Below are 20,495 nucleotides of genomic sequence, written 5' to 3'. Positions count from 1 at the left end.
TTCATGCTGGGATTTGAATTTCTATATAATCTTCCTCAGGAAGTGAAAGCTGCAAAGCAATCTTTATGTACCCTAACTCCAGCCTGTGTTCCTGTATTAAGTAGGATTCCACTTTGGCTGAGAACGTGCACTATGCTATACCATACCATTTTCTTTCTTTTCCTGCACAAACCCACATTTTGGCATGCGATCACTCCCTCTATCAGCCTACTCTACATGTGTGTGCTTTCAGATACAAAGCATTCTGATTTATATCTTATGGAAAGATGCAAACCTTCAGTGACACATCTCAGTGATGTGTGCAGACTCAGTAAGGCAGCAGCTTTCTGAGGACTGGCAGCATCTGTATTCCCTCACCTCAGCCAAACGACATACAGAGGGCCCAGCTCCAACATCATCATTAGAGCTGATGGAGCTCACCTCAGGCTACTGCTCGATTTTACGAAGACTGCTGAGGGCCCCACCACTGATTCCCCAGCTGGAAGGTGAAAACCCAGACACAAGTAGCTGAGAGGAGCAAACAGAGACGTTGTAGGTAGTCTGCTGCTCCCCAGCCTAAGCACATCTCTGTCAGAAAGGCTCCAACAGGCTGCAGGAAATCCAGAAACGGGCAACAAAAAAATGATTAAAGGACTTGAGGGATTCATTTCTAGGGAAGATTAAAAGAAATAAATATGCTTAACTCAGTATCACTAACTGACTAAGGGGGAATTGGAAAACTCAATACAAGCAGGTGCAGGTGCAAAGAAACCGAGAAACCTTGTTTAAAATGATTTAAGGAACAGCTAGTAATAAAACAATGGTATTGATCAAAGGAAATGTAGACAAACCTCTGGGAATATTTTTTTGTAACATTGATTGTAACCAAGCAATGGATTACTGAATTCTAGGAGCTGATGGAAGTCCCCTCGCTTCAACCATTTAGTCTTTTTTTAAAGACTGGACAAAGTCTCCAGTACTAATTGGGAATGGACAAGATGAATAAGGTCATAGGGAAAAATATGTACCTTTTTTAAGAGGTAGGAACACACCAGTAGGAAGAGGGTGCTCCTGTGTAACAGAGATTCAATGAAGACTGCAAGGGCTCTCTCAGGCTCTTTCAACATCCTGCACCAAGAACTGAGGAGTGTGACTCAGACAATGTGCTTCCTCCCTCACTGCTCTCTCCCTGAGGCTTCAGCATCTGCCCTGATGTGTCATATTTCCTCCCTTTGCTACCTGAGAGAAGTCCCTTCAGCATGTCTTAGGAGTACCAGTAGGAGCCCGCTATCGTCTGGTTGATCCAGGTGTGAGCGGCCTTGAGACAAAACCTTTCAGACTTGGTCATACACCAGCAAGCTCCTTTACTCAAGCAGATTTCTGCTTCTAGGATTAATGTCAGTCTCAGCAGTCCATATTCAGACAGGAGCTATGTAGGAGGATGAATCCTATTCTGTCCAGCAGCCACTTGGATCATTTCTTTTTTTCCCTCATGTGGTACTAAAGTAACCCTGATCAGTGGAAGGACTATACTGGAAACAGCTAGTGCAGAACGAAGCAAAAATGGAAAGTGCATTTTATTGTGGTGACAGAGTCCAAACTGCAAGAAACAGAACTTGCTTTATCATTTTAGGGAATATTATGAAATGACTAACTACATCTTCTTTCCTCAATATCAACAACTGTTCAAGTTTGAGGATACAGGCTGGGGACATTCAGCTTTGCTGAAAAGGAGCTGGGGGTCTAATGGGGAAGAAACCAAACACAAGCCAGGAGTCTGCCCTTGCAGCAAGCCATACCCAGGGCTGCATCAGCAAGAGTACAGCCAGCAGATCAAGGAAAGTGATTACCCCACAGTACTTGGCATTTGTTAGGCCACAACTGGAACAGTGTGTCCCGGTTTGATCTCCCCAGTTCCAGAGAAACATTTTAAAAATGGAGAGGATCCAGAGAGAGGTCATGAAGACAATAAGAAGGTTGCAGAATTTGACATGAAGAAAATTTGAAGAAATTGGGTTTGCTCATCCTAGGGAAGGAAAGAGTCCAGGGGGGTGTAGTCACAGTCTTCCAATACCTGAAATGCAGTTACAGAGGAGATGGACTTATGCCCTTCACAAGGATGCACAAACTGGCTTCAAGAGAAATTCTGCTGAATATAAGAAAAAACGTTTCACTGTGAGACGATTAAACACTGCAGTAGGTTTTCCTGAGAAGTGGTGGAATCACTAGAAAACCTCAAGATTTGGCCTGACAGGACCCTGGGTAACCCAGTAATCAGAGGTCCTGCTTTCAGCACAAGGCTGGACCAGAGGTTCCTTCCAGATGAGACTTGGCAAGCTCACTCGAGTAATATGGCAAAATTAGATGACTTCTATCATACACAGGTTACCTGAGCAAAGACCTTTGAAATTTCATTTGTTTCTTTTTGAAGGACAGGTGAATTTCACTTTCTAAGATCCAAAGGAATAGCTCTCCAGCATGAGGTCTGCTCAGGTTCCTTCGAGTTCACTGTAGCTGGTTTATTTGCTTTGAAATGGAGACACATCTCCACGTGCATTTGGCTGTAAAAGAGGTTTTAGCAGTAAGAACACTTATTCTATCCCAAATCAGGTTTAAAAAAATGTTACTTCAACCATTTGTTTGAAACAACAACCCAAGCAAATTATCCAAAAGCATTCAGCTATCTGTTAATTGAAATGTTTGTTTTCAGCTCTGACATACTGCCTTTATTACATCTTTTTCAAGCATGTCTTCACCTTTTGCATAGGAAAGGAAAACTTCATTTTGAAGCAACAATTTTCTATAGGTGATATCTGCTGCTTCGGTGTGAACCAGATTTGGCAAAGCTCTCTCCTGTGAACTTCTCAGGCATCAGATAATACTATTTTCCAGTGCTGGACCAAGATACTTTTCTGGAATATTTCCAAGCTACTGAACTATGGATACTGACTTAGAAGAGTAATCAGCAGAAGTTCAGTGTGTGTTAGAAAGATACAACAGTTGTTTCCTTAAATGCTTGTGTGGAGCCCTAGCTGGCCAGGAGCACTGCATCCCACATTTGAGCCTTTGCTTATAAAGGAAGACTGTGTCCTTTCAAAGAATAAAAGTGCGAGTGGTGAAAGAGGCAATCTAAACACTCTGAGTTGGACACTAATGAAATTACCTAGCCTAAGAGGAAGAGAGTGGATGCTCCATCTTCCTCGGTCAAGCAGACATTTCTATGGGCTTTTAAATTCAATACTTAATGGTGATATGCATATTTATAAAAGTGATATTTTTGCTCCTGAGCCAAGCATACTTATCAATCCATGACTTGCATTTTAAGCATTTGAATGCTTTAAAACAAACCAATGTGTTTTACAGAGTTTCTGGATAAACAGGATGGGGACTAGGCCCTTACTTATAAAGAAGTAGCTATATCAACTACGCAACCTTATTAATTTGAGTGGACTTTCATATTTATAAATAAGGTGGAATTCAGTCCATGTGCTATAATAACTTGTAATTTAGTTGTAATATTCATAAAGTTCCATCCAGATGCTGAAAGCAACTCCCAATACAAAAGATTTAGAGTCCAAAATTCTGAATGCCCAAACAGTGTCAGAGTCCTAAATGCAGCTGCTTAAGCTGTTCTTCACCTTGTAGAAAAAAGGGAAAGGAAGGGAAAAGGAAAGGAAAGGAAAGGAAAGGAAAGGAAAGGAAAGGAAAGGAAAGGAAAGGAAAGGAAAGGAAAGGAAAGGAAAGGAAAGGAAAGGAAAGGAAAGGAAAGGAAAGGAAAGGAAAGGAAAGGAAAGGAAAGGAAAGGAAAGGAGAGAAAAAATGCCTCATGAAAATATGCAGAAATAAACTCTAATTTAGGGAAAAAAAGAAGAATTAAACACAATTTTCATAGGCTTATAAGAATACATGCATCATGGGGATTAGTGAGAAAATTGTCAGTGCACTGCCTTTGAGAGCTTTGCCAGATTCCATATCTTTGACTGTTCTATTCTCTTCTAGCTGGTGTCCCTGCCTGAGTTTCTCATGTAGCTAATTCCTGGACTAAATCAAAAGAAGAAAGCTTAATTTTAATGCCCTGGAGTCTTTGCAAGCGACTTTCGCACTGCAACAAACTTGGAACTATTTTAATACGGAAGAAAAGCAATTAACTTTGTCAGTAATTTTTTCACTTGCATGCTTGATATTATTTCAGCTGTGACTTTAAATGAGTTCTCTGCACCTCACTTTGCTTTCTACTTGATTTGCCAATGAAATCTGATCTCAGTCACATCACAAAGTCTTGTGGAGGAACTAACCTGAAGACAGATTTTACTCCTAGCTGAACCTTACATAAGTCTTAAGGAATGTGATAGCCAGCCACTTTGATACTCACTTGGTCAATAAAGTGTAATCTTCTCTGAGGCTGCAGACAAATTGAATAATTTTGAGAAAAACTAGTTGGTTTCAACATAGTATCTGTGCATTACAGCAAATCTGTGTGCTTTTGGGCTCAGCAGTTTGTCACACTTTAATCAGGTAGGCTTCATCCAGTAATAAGCAGTGATGCCATTTTACTCTTTGTATGGCATGTACCCCATATTCCCAGTCTACGGGCTCCTGCAGGACTAGCAAGTCTGTGCTGTGTGTGTTGTGACTGGGGAGGCACCCTGGGCCCCTGAGAGTACTAATGACAAGGAAATACAATTCTTTGCACATCCCAGACTTCAGAGTGTGTCTTCATCTCTGCTGCTGGCTGTCAGTGATGAACATGGCTCTGCATCATGCCTCAGAAAAGCAGGGTGTCAGGACACAGCTAGAAGCCTCAAATCATTACAGTCAAAGATAATGAGACATTTCTAGCTCTGGCCTCTGGCACAGCCCGGTAGAAGGGTACCTGTGGTAACATCAACTGTAGACATGAAAAAATGTCATGCCCAGAGAAAATCACAATTTTGTTAAAAGGTTATTTTTTTTTGCCTAAGTGTTGTGTTTCCCATCTGCCTCCTGTTTTCAGGGTCTTGAAGGCACAGCAGCCTCCCTCCTTTCAAGAGGTTCTTCCTGACTGCAGATGCTAAGACTGACTTCTTTTTGTGAAGCTGGAAGTGAGGGGTGCTTGGAGAAAAGTGAAATTCCCCTTATGCAGCTACAAATCGTGCCTCCTAAGTGCAGCCCTTACCTCATGCTTGCATTGCCCCAGCAGTCCAATGCCACCAGCTATTTACTGGCTGGCACATCTCTCCTACTAAAGCTCAAGGTTAACAGTCAATGGCTGCCCTAGGGCTCTTCATTATCCCTGTGTCCTTCCACCTGCAGCACCCACTTTCTCCCCTGACTTGCAAAGTTCAGTTGTCCACCTCCACACTGCAGCTCTCCAGCTGCTGCATCTCTTCCACTGCTGATCCCCACTTGGCCAGCAGGCTCAGAGCCTGATCCTGAACCCTCATGCCTCCTTGGTTTGGGGTGTCCTTCCATTTACTGAAATCTTTGGGATGTCTTTAATGCAAGCGCTGAATTGAATCCATGCCTTTCCTGTGAAAATCATGGCCACATTTCCTTTCCCATATTTTCTTCTTAGAGAAGAATCGTTGCTTGGGAGAGAGACTGTTGACTGACTGCTATAGCTCCCAATTCTTCACAACTCTCACCGCCCAGAGCAGGATACACAACTGAACCCTTTACCACTCAATAGCTCTTTGTCTGCATTTATACCAAGTCTCAGTCCTGAGTTTGCAATAGTCCACATGCATTATTTTTCGTGGTTAAGTTTCTGTAAAGTGTGGCTGTCAGTTATGTACCTGTGAATACACTGCAGTTCTCAACTGAAAAAAGAAGTTGTGCACTGAGGTCTGTACTCCATCCTGCTTCTTTAGGAAGCATTTCCCTCATAAGGGATGAATAGCTTATTTATAATTAAACTGAGCACAGGGGCAGCCCTTAGTTTGGTTTATTGTCTGCCATCTTCCTAATCAAGCAGCATGAAGATGAGGGCAGGCAATGGATCTATGGAAAAGGTTTTAAAGCATATCTTTATCAAGTTCAAGCACTGCAAACATGCCTTGGGAGAGGAATGGGCTGTTTTAACTGAACAGACCTCCTGGAGTCAGAGGCACAGGAGAAGACACATGACCCTAGGTGGAGATTCTTTTTATGCAGTGGGCCACAGCCTTGTTTAAGCATTTGATCTCACCTAAAAGGGCTACAAAAGCATCCTGACAGCTGCAAGGGTTGGAAAGGATGCCCTGGATCTGGGCTTGCCTGTAAAGTTTCACTTTATTTCCATGCATCTGTTTGGAAATGCAGCAAATCCACCACTGATTTTTGGACTACAAAAGTCAAGTGCATCTTCCCCTTAACCGTCACTTTTCCTTGGTGATCAGAGTCATTTTAGGACAATCGGCAAGCTACAAGTGTCCATTTCCCAATGAAATAAGCCATACAACAAGCTTGCTGGAATATTCTTGCAATTACCAGCACATCCCTTAAGATCTGGGGAGTAACTGAATTCTTCCATGCTAAACAGCAGGTACCACTTTGAATGCTGGTCATGCATCAGCTGAGACGGCTGTCCTCTAGGGACCAGCATTAGCCAGTGCTTCTTGAGCATGCTGTGAAGAGATGGGGGAAGGTTCAGGCCTCCCACAAGTTTTTAACAAGAGCCAAGAGGGAATATGATTTTCAAAGGCTGGAAGAACACCACTTCAAAGCAAAGGCTAAGTAATCGATGCTCCCATCTAGTGGTGAAACTGTACTCAATGGCTTAGACAAGTCAGGCATCAACCTGAGCTTCCCAGGGGATATAGAGTTGGATGGACCAGGCCACAGGACAGTGCCACCTCTGGAAACTTCTGTAGGGCTTTGCAGTCTGTGATGGACACCCATACACATTCAAAAGCTCAGGAGAAACTAATAATCTCAGTTAAAACTACAGCATTAGTAACCATAAATAAAAAGGTACATCAGGATCAAGAGCTCTTTTAAGGCAAGGGAAACATGAAAAACATTATCAAAATTTCTTAAGAAATTTTCAGTGAGATGTAGGCACCCACATTATCTTGGCTTTGGTTCCTAAAGCATGAAGGCCCCTTTCAAAATGTTATCCAAAGTTAGTAATTAGCAACACATTATGATTTGTGTTGTCGTTACATTGATTACCATGTAATTAATATGCTAATGTTCTCATACGAGGTTGAACTTATAATTAATGACCAGAACAAAACCGATATATTTTTTTAGTGTACATCTGAAAGCTTACAGTAAGAGGTGAACAATTACCATATGCTTCATTTGTGACATTATTGGGAGTCACCCCACAACACTATTGTAAATCACTTCACGATTTCAGACTGAGGTCTGCTCTGTTCTTCCTAATATGCTTATTTTCAATTGTTATGCTTGAAAGCTAAGCAGATCAGCAGGAAAATGGTGCTGTTCTTCTCACTGGATCTTTGTTTTAAAGGCACAGCTGCTGCCTACAAGATATACCCAGAAGCAAAGTTCATTAATGATGCTGAGACAGTACTTTGTCACAAGAATGAGCTGTACAATTGGGAAAGAACTTTAAAATATCATCTCTTTTTAGCCTGCAATTGTCACTGTTTTGTTTTGACTTCACTACCCTTTTTTACTATACCTACATACAGTAATGCAAAAAGCAAAATAGTTCAAACACCGTTCTCTTATATGCACTTTCCAACAACACATTTCAGAGCACTTCACACTGACATAATCCTCATTTTTCAGAATCATAACTTCAGAGGGGCACTCCTCAGTCCAGTGCTACCTATGATAGGGCTTACCATGAGTCAAAGAACAGGACACTCCTTGAGAGGACAGAGTATTCAGGAGTCCATGCCTACTGTAGGTGAAGGACAGAAAGACAGTTCTTCTGACAAGCAGCAGGACCTCAAGCAATAGATAAAGCTTGACTTGCATTTCACTGAAGATCACAATCGAGAAGAAACTACAGATTTATTTGTTAACCTGAGTAGGAAGAAGTGGGAGCAACATGGATAGATATCAGCTGAATATCTAAACTGTTCCCTCCAAAAAGCTAATCCAGTATTGGCACACCATGAATTTAATGACTTGGTACAAGATCCAAAGTGAACCCGCAGAACAGCTTATGACACGTTTGTTAATGAAGGTTCCTGTGTTTATTGACAGGGGTGAAATTAATCCAGTACTAGGCAATCTTTGAGACAAATTCAACAAAAATTAATTCAGGTTGACAGAAATGAAGAAAAAGCACTGCTAAAACTATTGGGATAATGCAGGTGCTGCTTAAATCCATTTCCAATCAAAGCATAGCTGGCAGTGTGTGCATCTTATGTGGAAGTTATACACCTGCAAATGAAGGGAAAGCCTGTGGCAAATGAATGAGAACCCACAAACCCAGTGGGTGGCTGTCACAAGAAGTTATGCTGCCTGAGTAAAAGAAAAGTCACTCTGCAAAATGAGAGCAATGCAAATGAATGACCAGGTAGCAAAGAAACCAGAGACACTGCCTTGTGAAGGAGAAAGTTAAGGAAAGTGAAGACTGCATCAGAACTAAGGCCACCTTGTCAGTAAGAGACCAGGTATCACTCACCAGCTTGATTATTTATAGGATAAAGTGCCATTGCAGAGCCAAGAAAAATCCCAGTGCACCAGCCAAACTAATGCTTGCAAATTCCATAAGCAGTCACAGCTCTCAAACCTTGCACAGATGTCAACCAGAGATTTGTCAATAAAGGACTGAACTGCTAATTATCATATTAAACGTATCCATAAGCACACTGCATGGACAAACACATATGGACCCAGTATTCAGGTTGCATAAAACTCCCATTGCTGTACTAAAAACCTGAGAACATTAGGCTGCCAGGATGCAACATGATGCAAATCTGCATCATGCTCCAGACAGCTCAGAAAAGAAGTGCCTCATCAGAGTAAAATATTTCCATCCTGTTATTTGAGTTTAGAATAACCCTAAGAAATTAGCAGCAAGATCTGCTACTGTTGCATGCTCAACTTAAAAAGATACTAGGGATGACAATTTATCTTGCCAGCTTTTTACCTCACCTTTCAGAAGTCTTGGTAACACTAAGATCTGTTGAAGTTTGGGTTTCAATGGGATGCTGGTAGCAATCCACCTTCATCGAAATGAAGTAACTAATAAAATTTCAGATGGATGCATCCAAGCAATGACTTGTGGCTCTGTTATTGCAGGTAGGGCAATGAGTGGTTTATGTATGCAGCTCTTCCACCTCTGCAGTAATAACCTACGCACAGATTGAAAAAGAGATGTATTCAATTGTGTTCATCTGTGAGGGTTTCCATCAATACAGGTGTGGGAGAAAAGTGATTGTGGAATCTCATCATACTTTACCCATGCAGGTGGTATTGCAAAACCATCTGAAGAATTCCAATCTATAAATATTTTTATTCCTATTTGAATAATGTGGCTTCTCATTAAACACTGGGGCTCTAAAATACATACTCTAAGCAAATTTTCATTGTATGTTAATTTATCTTATTATAATTATTTTACCACCATTAGGAAAGGCGAGTATGTAAGTGATCCAGAAGTGGTGCTGCAATAAACATATTTTGATTCATTTCAGCACAAAACTGGTATTGCTGGTTTCAGAGAATAATCAATAAATAAAGTGACCTTGAAACCACCAATTGTGTGAGGCATTAACAAGAGGGAAGACATGATGAAAATGACAGAGCATTTGACTGTTTATTTTTGCCTCCCCTGCATTCCCCTGTCAAAGGATGAAGAACAGAAAAGCATAGCGTCTGTGCTAGGGAAATGTCTATGAGCATTAATTAATTATAATGCTAGTCCTCTGTGTGCTGGATGTGGTGTCACTCTCTCACAAACACTTTACTTGTTCCACTATCATCAACTCAATTTGAGATGCTTCTTGGCAGGTGTATACGATGCGTTCTTTCAAAAGCTTCTTTGTGATGAAATATTCTCAGTGGCTTAATGCATATTCCCTTATGCCACAAACTGTTAAAAGCCCAGTCACATCCTCATTTCAAAAACCCTTCAGTAACATTTAAGCTGACAATATAGCAAGAGTCTGCCACAATGACAAGAAAATTTGTGACTTATCTATTGAGGCCAAACAAACCACTCAAAAGCATACCACAGCCGAAGTGGGTTGAAGTCTATCCTTGCCTCATCCTCCGGCTTTAGCATGAAAAGTGTAAGGTCAGGGTGGGAGCACTTGGAAAGGAGCAGGGCATTGTGACTTGGAGCCTCGCCTGTAGGCAGTGTGGCAGTAGGAGAAAGCACACACTTGGCACAGTTTGGCAGGCTCTGAGACAGAACCACTGATTGGCTTGTAGCAGCCTGCTCAATAACGGCAACGACTAAGATCACTAAGGAGGACATTGTTCTATGCTTGGGGTCCTATTTTATCCTGTGTGCCAGAAAAAACTCTCTACACTTTAAGAGTCTCCCATGGTCTGGGTAAGATCTTTAGCTCTTGAAGAGACTTCCTTGTGCCTTTGTCCTGCTGCAGACAAACATAAGTCGTAAAGCAAGGACTCAGCAGACACCTAAACCAATCATAAATAACCATATATATGTCAACCCACAACTACTGGTATTGCAACTCCATTCTTGGTACCTGGATGCATGTGTTTTATTTGCAAAAACAAAAATACTCCCCATACCTAGAGTAAAAAAAAAAAAAAAGTGTTGGCACATTGGGTGTATGTTTTGTGTTTAGACACCAGATTTACAGCTGACTTCCACAAAGGCAGGTGGCAATGCACAGTACTGGGAAATGGAGCCCCCTTCATTTGTTTCACACTCATGCCTCATTAAAATCCTACCTTTCCCCATCCACTGCTAGAGACCAATCTGCTCCCATCATACAAAATGATGAGAGAACTGTAAATGAGAAACTTGGCTACAGATATTCAGGAAGCCCCCTGTCAAAGGTTGCTCTATTTATCCACAGTGCAATGTATATGCTTTACAGATGTGGAATATAATTAATGGGGAATATTACCTGTCTCCATTTTTAAAGCTGTTGTTTCAAGATGATGTCACACATAGGCAATACTCCCTGGCTAAATTATACTCCCATGGCAGCAGGGAGGTAAGAAATTTAGGGCTATTTGCTACACAAGCCCAGATCCCATTGCTTCATTTTGCAATAGAAATGATGTACAAGTAGGCAAGCTTGTGCTCAGTCCCTTGTCTTATTTGCAGTTCTTTTGTACTCTTTTTTTCATATATTATGGGGCAGTCAGACCAAAAACATGTTGTTGTTATAGCCATGTACAATCTGTTCTTTCTGCTTTGTGAATGTTTACTTTATAAGGCTGTTTGTCAGAAAGACAGAGGACAAATAGGAGAAGCTTATTTTATATAACTAAAACTAAATTCAGACCTGATAGAGACACACAAAAGTGGTGCTGCAATTCTTCTAGTTAGGTGTTCCATCCTGCCTCTCAGTTTGATCCTTGGCTCCATAGAAAATAATAGCAAATTCCCATTGATCGCAAGGTTAGAGAGCAGGCCTTGACTTCAAAACATCAGCAGAACAGCTCTCTGGTGAGTAGTGACATTTCTGATTCTCAAACCCTCCATTAGGATCGTGTACTGTAAGAGATTTTACTTTTTAAAGAGTTTGCTGGCTTGTTTCATATTTAATAAACTTGCTGTGCAATCATAAAGTTCCTGCTGTTAAGGGAGGTAGCCCACGGATGATATACATCCCCACATATTCCCATCAGGAATGCTCCATTATGATGCAGGTATATTTACAACTACTCCCATCCTGTTTGACACTCACTAGGCTTCTCTGTATGTATTCCAACAGGATTTATGTACTTCTACATTATTTAAACCTCAGTGTGCTCCCGCATCATCTCTGGGGCCAGGTACTTGGGCATAGTTCTTTGGTCTTACAAATGCACCTTGGTCATACACACGTGCATGACTTCGTTAATACCAAGATCTCTCATAGTCCCAGAACTTCAAGCCATCCTTTTCCCAAACTCTACTGTAGTTTTACTTTGATTTTATGACTTCTTCTTCTGGGACCAGGTGACAGATAGAACAAGAAGGCATTGCTGGGAGTTGAGGAAATCACTCTTTGTTTTAGCAAATGCAAGAAATATATAAATCTAAATGGAATAGGACAATAAACTCAAACTCACATTCACCATGCTCTTGCCTTCTGAAGCCATCTTTATCTTTAGATCACAGCCTTGCCTTGCTGTGCCTTGTCTTGCTTTGCCTTGGCTTGGCTTGGCTTGGCTTGCCTTGCCTTGCCTTGCCTTGCCTTGCCTTGCCTTGCCTTCCCTTTCCTTCTAGCCAGTCTTACAGCAATCAGTTCCAGGGGTTTTTCCTCTTTCTACAAATGGTTGGTGAATGATCCCAACCTTAGCAACACTTCCCACGGACTTGACCTGTTCAGACTCTCGTAACAGACTCAAATAACTGTCCTGTTATTTAAGGTATATCAGCCAGTTATTAGCCCAACAGGATTTCCATGTAATAGAGAAAAGCAGATGTTCAACAGTTCACTCTTATTAGGTGTGTGTCACTGCTCCTTTAGTCTTTCTCTGGTGGGCAGATGGGCCAAATGTTCCAAGGGCTGCAATTTGATGTAGATATGTATTCATAGTCCCTGATGAGAAACAGAATAAACTTTATATGGAGACCCAAACCATTGTTTGTTGCAAATTTCCCAGATGTTATGATTCAAATGTTTTCATGATGCAGCGAAAAAGAGCACTTTCCCTGCAGTCAGAGGAACTCAAAGCTTTCCAGTTATGGTCACACTCTCAGTCTTATTAGCACAAAATTTAATTTGCCTTAATCAGACTGAGGTGGATAGAGCGCGAAATTAACCTGACTTTCATTTTGCATCATGCAGTAAACCAGCTTGGTGAAATCACTGTAGAAATCGGAGCTGTGAATGATGGATGAGATGAAAAAAAAACCAAACCAACCAGAGAATAAAGAGTATTGTGTAATCATCACTGTACTAAAAGGGACACAATATTCAATTCAGTTGTTTGGAGAAACACTTTACTTCCCTGGCAAATCAAAGGGCACGTTGGCCTTAGCTGCACCCGTATTTTGCCACTGAAGCTGAGAACAGAGTTCAGACCCAAATATTTGTCTTCAGCATGCCCTCTATTCTGAGAGCTATATATGCTCGGTCAATCTTGCCAACAATTTTTCAAACTGTTATTTTGCCACAAAATTACAATTTAATGAAATTAGAAACACATTAGTTTCAATGAAATTTCCATTGGCAGTTCAAGACTTGTTCAAAATCCAGAGGGAAAGAGAAGCGTTTACTAGAGGTAAGCCAGAAGCCATGGAGTGGCCAATTGGGAAATGGGTTTCAAGAGTCTGCTCCAAGTGAGGAAGAGTAAGAACATATACCTGGAATCTTTCATATCCCAGGGAAGTACGGTGATCACTAGCTCTTGCAGAAGGGTGTTTTCCCTTGAACTTGTTCAAAGGGCTTCTGTTTCACTTCAGTGAAGAAGTCTTGACATTTTCTTCTTCTTTTTTTCTCTTTTGTCAAAACAGAACACTATTTTCCAGCCAAGGCTAACATTAATTCCCTTTTCCAATTCTCTACCACCTTTCCTGTGTGGCTAAAATAAATGTTTGGGAGTTATAAGCTGCCCTTTACAGTGGAACCACAACTGCCTCCACCTGAGCCATTTCTTTATAAATAACAGGAAAAATAAAACAATGCTTCTCAAACATTGGCCTCCAACTTTTTCAATAAGATTTTAGCACATTTTCCTACCCCTTGTCATAAGCAGAGAGATTTCTGTCTCAGAGCAAACTGCAAATTTGAGAAGGGTACTGGCACAGCAAGAAAGCTGCAAAAAAGATTGGAAGATAAAAGGGACAGGTTTGGAGCGGAGGAGAAAAAGAGAAAGTCATCCATTTCCTTTAACGAGAGCATAGAAAACTGAGAAACAGTAATGCTTTTTTCTGTGCAGCAAGACCTGGGTGAGACAGGGACTGGGCAACTTCAGCTGGGGCAAGAGAATCGGGAAAAGGGGTACGTGCTTACAGCCATGGTCACAGGTGCCCAAATGCCTCCTACCTCCTGACAACAGGACAATCCTGTTCCTGTTTATACCCAGTGCTACACACAGGAGCAGAATGTTCCCTCCACAAAAAGGTCTTAAATTTTTATTATTTTTTTTTTTCAGGGAAAAAGTATATTTTATCACCAAGTGAGAAACACTGCTTACTGTTTACTATCTTTAAACTGCAAAATGTGCTGGAAAATAAAGACTTTAATTAAAGTTGTCTTTTCGATGCCTGTTCTTTGCAGAAAAGTGACACCATTTCAAAACACAGCTTTTCTTGTGTGCCTTTATTTACTTTCCCATTTTTTTTCATTTAATAGCTTCTCTTTAACCAATTTCAGCAACATATTTAAGATCTTTGCAGATGTAACTGCAACACATTCAAGAGCATTGCAAAGCAGAATAAAGTTGTATGGTATCTTCTGCATCTCCAAAAAGGTGGGGAACACAAAATCAACCAGCCTAAAAGTTGTTTTTCCAGATTAACGTCAGAACTCATGCCTTTATTATTAAACAAACCAGGTAATGATGTGCAATGTTTGCACTGTAAAGTTCTGATCTGAAAATACCAAAGCAGGATAGGAACAGGTTTTGCCAACTCTTCCTATTAGCAGTGGAAGGTAAAAACCTCTGTCTCACTTTGTGACACTAATTGGCTAAAACCCCCATATTTTAATTTTGGTTTTAACTGTCTTTAAAACATGATTTGGATATTCTAAGTATCATACATAGCCTGTATGTATACAAATAGCCATTAAACCACAACACTGTTCATATTTCTTTATTTGTCCTAAGGCGTTTGGAAAGTATGCATGATAACAGCTTTGCTTCACTGATCTATCTACACTCCCCTGAAGCAGAGATTGAGTCAGGGGGGGTTAGGCTAAGTACAGCAGAAAGTGAGGCAGCATTTCCCAGTCCAGCTACAAAGTTACATGAAAACACTGTGCTACCGGTAACTAGCTCTGGAGCAATGAATAACCACCAACCAAGCTACTCTTAGAAAAGCTCCCCTGCATTTTAAATCAACAAGAAAATGATGACCCATTTTCAAAGTATAAAGTAATTCCTGTCAGAAAACTAACTTTCTTCAGTGGCTCCTAACCAGGTGAAAACAGTTTATGTGACTTCTGCAAAGCCTCAATCCTGCTTCAGGCTACAAATCTTGCCCTAAATGATGCCTGATTCAGGATACACTTACCTGCCCGCAAGAACATTGCACATTGCCCTTGAACAACAAGTGCCTGTGTTTAGTGCCCAGATGACACTAGGAGGAATGCTTGGGGTGGGAGCAGGCACTGAGGATTAATTTTTGAGAGCTTTTCAATCAAATGGTATCAGGGTTTTTTTTGTTTGTTTGGGGTTTTTTTACCTTTCAGTTACATTCAATAAACCTTTAACCTACAGAGGTGGCAGGTGGTCATGGTGATCAAGACAGCCTGAAGGATCTTCTAGCTCCCTTCAGGTACAGGGGCTATAAATCCTAGAATCACAGAATCACGGAACGGTTTGGGTTGGAAGGGACTTTGAAGATCATCTTGTTCCAACCCCCCTGCCATGGGCAGGGACACTTTCCACTAGACCAGGTCACTCAAAGCCCTGTCCAACGTGGCCTTGAACACTGCCAGGTATGGGGCAGCAACAGCTTCTCTGGGCAACCTGTGCCAGTGTCTTACCACTTTCACAGTACAGAACTTCTTCCTAGTATCTAATTGAAATCTACCCTCTCCTAGTTTAAAGCCATTCCCCCTTGTCCTGTCATTACATGACCTTGTAAAAAGTCCCTCTCCAGCTTTCTTGTAGGCCCCTTTAGGTACTGGAAGGCTGCTATAAGGTCCCCCTGGAGCCTTCTCTTCTCCAGGCTGAACAACTCCAACTCTCTCAGCCTGTCTTCATAGCAGAGGTCAACCTCCCCAGTGGTCAGCAGGGTGTCAGACAAGGGGAAGTGATGGCAAAACAGTAAAAGCCCTTCCTCATCCATGCAAGTGCACAACTTGCCATGGTGCCATGTGCTGCCCGGCCTGAAGGGATTAATTCTAGCCTTGCACGTTGCCCTCGCCCCTCTCTGCACACGTTGGGCTGCCTCTGAGCAGGTATGTGCTGCAGCAGGCAGGCTGGGCAGAAAGGGCTATCTGCCTGCAAGGGTTTCAGGAATTAAATATGTATTTGCCTCCCTGCTGATAACTGTACATTGAGAAAAATGTCATTCCAAAACCAATTTTTTTCTCCATTCTCCTGTCTTGATGATTCAGCAGATGTGGCACTTCTTTTCTTTTCTTCGAAAACCTGCTACATAGAAATGTGTTTATTTCAGTTAACCTTTCCAGCCAAAGAGCCACCCTACTGCAGCTCATCAATAATGCCTCTATTAATCACAACCACATAGAGTGCAGGCAGAGATTAATTCTAAGTAATTTTGTGTACAAAATTTGCTCAAAAACTCATCTATCTCTAGAAGTCTATTTACATGTACAGAATATCCAGGTTTTGAATTCCAGTCAAGTTTGGCACTGACTTATTTTTAACAAAAATTGCCTAAAAGCTGTAAATTACTTTAGCATACTCAACATCCATTGAAAGGAAGTTCACAAGGAGTCAAGGCACATAGCACCCAATGAGTGCTGCTCATAGTAATAAATAATGGAGAGAAAGGGACAGGAACTTTCAGAGCTTCAGCAGAAAAGTAGATGAGAACATTGTTTGAGTTCATCAAAGCAACCAGCCTTCAGGAACATTTTACTGCCCATGTCCTTAGAATGCTACAATCTTGCTTGTCAAGGCTTTGGGATCTCATTAATGTGGGCAGAGATTTACAACGTTGATTTACAGCGAGCGACTTTAACTGTGTGACTGCCTATAATGTTTGTGCAGTGCCACAAGAACACTGGCTGGAGGATGTCAACAGAGGTTGGTGGGACGGAGCACTAGAGGGGACAGAAGGGAGCTCCCTGCCCTGCTCGCATTGAAGTCCCCATCCTGTTACTCGTTTTTTTTACAGATGCAGCTGAAGTTATCTTTTTCAAAGCTTGGGGATGACTTGGGCAGTAATGTGACAACTGGCAGAAAAATTCAAGCTGAAGATAGCTCGGGCACCTTTGTCTTTTCGCTTCAGCTCTTTACTGTTTCTTATGAACCTGGCTCCTTGACGAGAAGTCACAGAGGTGGCATGCATGTGCAAGCAAGTAAACGGATGGGTGATTCTGGTGTGGTTGAAAGTCCATGCTGTGGACATGGAAGTCCATGCTTCCTTCCTAAGGCAAATAAGAAGGAGAGTAAAGCAAAGAATAGTCTGTGACTCTGCTTACTGGCTTCCACATCTGAGCCAGCACTGAAGGATAAGAATTATTTATTAATACGGTCAGGTCAGCAGTAAGTTAGCACTTTCCCTCAAGAGCAGAAAAAAAATAGAAATTGTCCCCCTCTTGAGTCTCAGGGATACTTCAGAGATGGTGCAGCTCATGCTTTGTGGCAGCCTCCATATTCACACCCATTGCATTTCCTACTGCACCTTGCCAAGACACAATGAACACTTGTTTGCAACTGGGCTGGCATTTCAGACACACATGCAACAGGATACACATTTCTTCCAGAGAGAACCTATGCCACGCTGGCAAACATCCTCCCCTTCTTTTTGTTCCCCGATTTGTCTTGTGCAAACAAAAGGAGTTCTTAGAAAAGCCTTGTACACACACCAGTATCTGTCAGTCAGGATGCAACAAGCCCTGTGAGCCCAGCCAAACGTGCATACACATCTGAAACTAAACCACCTCACCACTGAGTAGGAAGGATTTCATCAGGATATTTCTGAAAGGCAAAGAAACAGGAAAAAATCCCTTTTACATCAGTGGAGCCCACATTAGCCAATGATATATTTTGAAAAAGTTGAATGAGTTTGTGCTTGGGCTTTAAGGATCTTTGTGTATTGTATCCTGCCAGTTTAAATGATGACTACAAAGATCTGTTACAAAACTTTTTCCAGGAGAGGTGAAAGCTTTCTCTATGTCACCATTTTTAATATACCATGACTCTTGATCATAGTAAATCATGTTATTTATCCTCTTTATTTATATGCACTGCTCTAACACTGCAACAAAACAAAGTGATAGATGCATCTATACGTCAAACTCAACAACAAAGCAACAGCAACTGTGTGTAACTTTACCCTACTGTTACCAATTTATATAAAAGACAAATCCTTCAAGCTGTGAACCTGTGAAAGTAAATTCTTTACCATTCTGGACTTGCCACCAATTACTCTGTCCTCTGATCTCAAACCCTTCCTCAGGCTGCTCTGACACCATGGGGGCCTGATGCTGAACTTACTGACCTTAAACCAATTCACTCTCCTGTTTTCCAGGGAAGCTGTCCTTTATTACACTACTAAAATTGAAGACAGAATCAGGCCGATAGTCAGAAATACAGGATGCAGAGCTCTTCCATTTTGGAGTTCAGAGTCTAAGCCAAATGCAGAATGTCAAAGGCAGAAGAAAACCAATTGGATTGCAGACTAACTCCACCTGCCTTCTGCAGATAAATTTGACATTTAGATGTGTAGGGACTACTCCCACTGCAGTCAATAAAAATTGTGCTCAACCAGCATTACTTGTCACCAACCTAACTGCCCATTCTGGAAGTCTTTTGCTGAAAGAGAAGGAAGTCTTTGGGCAACGAGCTCTCCCGATACTGTGTTTAAACTACCCCAGATTCCCATGCAGGATATCTTAGTGCTACCACCTCCCCTGCAATATTCAGTTATTTTATGCTATTCATTTATGTTGCATTCCAAATTCAAATTCTATTTCATTGGTATATTAAAATGAGCCTACTAAAGAACAGCACAGTTTAAAATTGCAACAGATGGAGATGTCTGTAGAGTTCTACAAATTTAGATTCCTATTTTTAAAATAATTAATTAAATGATTGAGTAAGTAGTATCTACTTTTCACTTTGTTTTATTAAAACACATGCTTATGGTTTATTGTATGAGCCAGCACATCATTTTATAGACAGATGCAGCAAGCCTGGGAAAAAAATTACTGGGAAAATATCCATCCCTTAATTGCTAATTATGTTTATAAATTTAGATTTTTGAATGAATGCTGTATAGGGCTATCCCTCTAGCAGCAGTGTGCCCATAGAACCAATCTGTGGCTATATCTACGTTGCAGTCCTTTTCAATGGGTTTTTTATTGCTTTTATCACATGTATGTAAGACAACCTATTTGCATCACATCATATCATATTGATGAATGAGGGTTTTTATATTCTGGAAGAAATTAGCTCTAGGTTTGAAACGTTTTTCACAATGTCTGAGGCTGAGGGGAAAAAACCCAAAAAACCAAAAAAACAAAACCCAACACATTTTTATTTATTAATTGCTTTGAAATTCATGAAACTTCTCAGTAACATGGCACAAGTAAGTGGTTGAACTTCGCTAGCATTTACAATCCCTATTTGCTTTTGGCATGGAGTGTTATTTCAACAATCATATTTTTTAAATTGTTAACGTGTTCTTGACTGTGTTTTGTCTTTCGCACCTTTGTGATGTTACTTTTTAATTTAGCAAATTGCATCTTTTTTTACTTTAGTACTAACTGGTTTGATTCCAACACTAGTTCTGGAGCTTTGAAGGCGTGCCTTTTGCAGGCATGGTGTTCCGATCGTCTCCCACCTTACAAACATGGGCATGAAGAAGCTACCGCCTCTGATGCATTTACACAGATGCTTATCTTAGAGCATAGATTCAGCACAATAAAGGCTACACATCATTGTGTTGATGATTTGTAAGTGAAGACTTACTTAGGCTACTTGCAAAGTAAACCACTACTCAGTCTGAACAAAGACATTAGATATGCTTTAAGGTATTTTTAGCTGTTCAGTAAGCACGGAAAGGATAGCGAGGATCGCACTGCAAACACTTCTCTGCCTTGGGATAGCCACTGGAAGTACCCCTGGAAGGGCGGTGAGGGTCCAGCGGCGGGAGGGAGCACTCGCCGTGGCTCCTTCAGCATCCCTTTGATCTCCCCTTTCCTTTGTGCTCGCTGATTTAACAGCCCTGCATCGCATTGGTTTTCTACCCGTTCTGCGAGTGAGTTAATGTGCTTCTTCTCAGGAGACCTTTAAGCTTAAAATATTTCCTTAATTAACGGAGCCTAATCTTAAAGAGCCGAAGCCGGCTGCGCCGCTTCCACGCCGCGTGGGTGCAAGAGCCCCACCACCCCGGCTCAAGCAGGGGTCGGGGGCTGAGCGAAAGACCATGCCTTCAACTTTCCGGACCGGACACAGGGAGAGCTCCTGTGCCCAGACAGCCCCACTGGGATCTCGGTGCTGGAGCTCGGCAGCTGCCGTGGTGCCAGAGCCCCGAGACGCTTTCCGTGCTTGGCAAGCCGGGGTAGGCAGGCAAAGCGACTGCCGGCCCGGCGCCCGCCTGTTCACCTCCCACCCTTCGCTCCCTCCCG

The 20,495-nt window shown here is 41.6% G+C and overlaps 1 protein-coding gene across 1 annotated transcript in view; it reads left to right on the top strand.

Moving 5' to 3' along the window:
- ST6GAL2 (ST6 beta-galactoside alpha-2,6-sialyltransferase 2) overlaps positions 1 to 20,495 on the top strand; it is a 181,392-nt gene that overhangs the window by 102,471 nt on the left and 58,426 nt on the right. The window lies entirely within an intron of this gene.

The sequence above is a fragment of the Strigops habroptila genome, chromosome 2 (genome assembly GCF_004027225.2).
Source record: "Strigops habroptila isolate Jane chromosome 2, bStrHab1.2.pri, whole genome shotgun sequence".
Classification (NCBI taxonomy): Eukaryota; Metazoa; Chordata; class Aves; order Psittaciformes; family Psittacidae; genus Strigops; species Strigops habroptila.
This window is presented reverse-complemented; position numbering and strand designations above follow the sequence as displayed.